The sequence below is a fragment of the Portunus trituberculatus genome, chromosome 23 (assembly GCF_017591435.1).
Source record: "Portunus trituberculatus isolate SZX2019 chromosome 23, ASM1759143v1, whole genome shotgun sequence".
In the NCBI taxonomy this organism is placed as follows: domain Eukaryota; kingdom Metazoa; phylum Arthropoda; class Malacostraca; order Decapoda; family Portunidae; genus Portunus; species Portunus trituberculatus.
The window spans coordinates 1547243-1550606 of NC_059277.1; the positions used below are offsets into that span (position 1 = coordinate 1547243).

General features: G+C 40.3%; 1 non-coding gene across 1 annotated transcript; it reads left to right on the forward strand.

Moving 5' to 3' along the window:
- The first annotated feature begins 871 nt into the window (after positions 1-871).
- On the forward strand, positions 872-943 carry Trnae-cuc. Its single transcript has one exon. It is a non-coding gene; the product is annotated as a tRNA-Glu (tRNA).
- Positions 944-3364: the final 2421 nt, after the last annotated feature.

Consider the following 3364-nt stretch of genomic DNA (forward strand, 5'->3'; position numbering starts at 1 on the left):
AACTAATAAAAAAAAATACTACTATTACTACTACTACTACTACTACTACTACTACTACTATTACTACTACTACTACTACTACTACTACTACTACTACTACTACTACTACTACTACTGCCACAACAACAACAACAACAACTACTACTATACTACTACAACTGCTATCTGTACGATCTCTACCGTTATCAGATGTTGACACACACACACACACACACACACACACACACACACACACACACACGTTCAAATACGAATTCACATCAGACCATTTGTAATCATTCCTCACAACAGTTACAAATAATCCTTCCCAATAAAAAAAAATAAAAGGTAAAAAAATCAGGTTTCTCTCTCGGTAATTTGTAGAATTTTGTCAGTGACGATAATTTTTCTCCCATCCCACACAATGTACATAGTTCAGTTCCACTCTCCATCAGAATTAAATTAAATGGTTTTACGGAGCGGGAGCAGGCTGGCGGCGAAGGAGTGGGCGTCAGTGGGCACGAGTGGGTTGACTGGCTCACAAAACGCCCACTACTTATGGCTGAGGGAATGTTGTCCTCTCAATTAACCATCATCATCATCATATTATTATTACTATTTTATCATTACTATCATTATTTCTATTATGGGTAACATCACGAGAAGTACGCCGTAGTGGTAATGTATTGGTTGCCGTAGCAGTATTATATTGCTATTGTAGTAGTGGTGGTAGAAGTGACATGAATAGAAATTATAGTTACCAAAAATTACATTACTTGAGAGAGAGAGAGAGAGAGAGAGAGAGAGAGAGAGAGAGAGAGAGAGAGAGAGAAAGTGGAACCCTATATATAAATAATGAAACAATAAACTGAATAACACATTCTCAGACATGTCCCGTGTGGTCTAGTGGCTAGGATACGCGGCTCTCACCCGCGAGGCCCGGGTTCGATTCCCGGCACGGGAAGAAAAAGTTTTGGTGGCGACGTTGGCGCGTTTCTATATATATCGGCAGCCTGCATGTTGTGACGCCGCCCACTCCACCCACACTGCGGGGGAGAGTACAGGGTGGGGTGATGGAAGTGGCGGGGGTGTAGCTCTCCCTTCACCCCGCGGCTGCATTCCCGCTCACTCTCATTTATAAAGAATATCGTGATTCACCAAAGGGAAAATCATTAACAGGAAAGTTCTGATCTATTTATCACTGTTAATTATAATTCGTAAAACCCCACACACACACACACACACACACAAGCGATTTTTTTACGCATTGGTCCCAAGAATGTCATGACAGAACAAATAATACAGCAGCAACAGCATTTGAACTCAGGTGTAACACAACGCTACGTTATGTCAAGTCTGTACGAGGAGGAGGAGGAGGAGGAGGAGGAGGAAATCTGTACCCTTGAGTATCTCCTGAAGGGAAGCTCAATACTGTTCTCCTTTTTTTTCGATTTCCTTTTTTCCTTTCCTCGTATAAAATGGGAGAGAAACAATGAAGCAAAAAAATGGAAAGGAAACACACACACACACACACACACACACACACACACACACACACACACACACACACACACACACACACACACACAGCAAAACACCACAAAACGCACCATATTTCAGCGCTGCTCAGCTCCAATGTATGAAATATTTCCACCCATAAATATTCCATAGACGAGCAAAGGCTGGGATGAATGGCCCTTATCTAATACACACTAATAACAAACCGATAACAAAACATTATTATTTATTTCCCCAGAGTTCCTATAATTAGCGGACACCTGTAATCACTCACTGCCCCGGAAAATATGTCCCTTTCAATCTATTTCAATTTACGTCATAGAAAAATTAAAACAGCGTATCGAAATATCATAATGTTGAGTCCCTTTCTTTGGCTGCTGATGCGCGTGATAGTCTGTGTTTTAGATGAGCAAGTGGGTGACATGGTTAAAGAGAAATGAAATAGGTGGTTCAAGTTTTTATTACTCCATCCAATCCTTCATCGGTAACTGATGATCTTGTAAATGCATCTAATTTTACACGGCGTTTTTATTTATCTATTTATTTTTTCTATAAAGCTTAACCCCTTCAGTACCATGACGCGTTTTCATATTTATTCTGCTTACTATTTGGTGATTTTATACTTTTTTCAGAAACTTATGTGGGGATTAAAATATTGAAGACTGTGCATTAATCTTCTGACCTCCATAGACCCTTCCTAATGTCAAGAAAACAGTATAATCACACCCAAACTCGTAGTAAAAAAGTGTCCCAGTACTGAAGCTAGGATGAAAGTGCCTCCAAGCAACGAGGGAGAGTTTTCTAAGACGACCGACCATCTTGAAGTCACACCAGCCAGTGCAAGGTCTCGCGCCTAGGCCAGTATTAAAAAACGCTTTGTTCTCTAACCATTACTGTATTTTCAAACACCTCAAGGGTTACTAACCGAATCCTCTTGTTGATAATGTGAAAATCTCGTTAATCTATCACTAGAAGCGTAAAAATCTCCTTGAAAACTCTAGTTGATAACGTAAAAATCTTGTTAATCTGTCAATACAAGCGTAAAAACATATTTTTATAACGCTTGTTGATCATGAATAAATTATTAACAGACAACATAACCGTGAAAAATTCTTGAAAATCCATAATTTCAACAACAGCCTTTTCAATATGGTGAAGGTGCGGGGAACAAGCGCTTCAGAGTAAGGTCACTGAAGGCAATACTAAGCGTTAGGCAGCTGTCTAGTCATCTCACACCTCGCGGCCTTGATGCAGCCTCCTAATCAGGCCCATCAGATCACGTGAGGCGGGTGATAAGGCGAGGGGAGGGCTGGCGGGGAGGATGGTCGTCTGCCATGCCCAGAGAAAGCCAGCAGCTGGGGAATACTAAAGCAGGACATGAATTCAAGACGTGATCCTACTAGATCTGTTGTGTGACACTCTTGTCCTGCCGGGAGTGACTGATGGCGTGGCGCGCGGTACTTCCCTCTGCCATTCAATCACTACTACTACACTACTACTACTACTACTACTACTACTACTACTACTACTACTACTACTACTGCTACTACTACTACTCCTACCAATACCATCACCAGTACTACTACTTGCTACTAATGCTACAACAATTAATATTGTTGCTACTTTTACTACCACTACTATTACTTGAGACAAACTTATTTGCATTAACAACTACAGCTACTATTGCTGCTGCTACTGCTCTCTTATCCAAAACTCTAACGTGTATGCACGTATGTGTGTTTTAAATCAGTATCACGATCGCTTGCTTCTCTTATAACATTCCTAGTAAAAAATCCATTACACTTACTTTAAAGAAAGTTTAACATAAACAAATTCAAATAAACACTAAGTTTCCCAATAATGTATG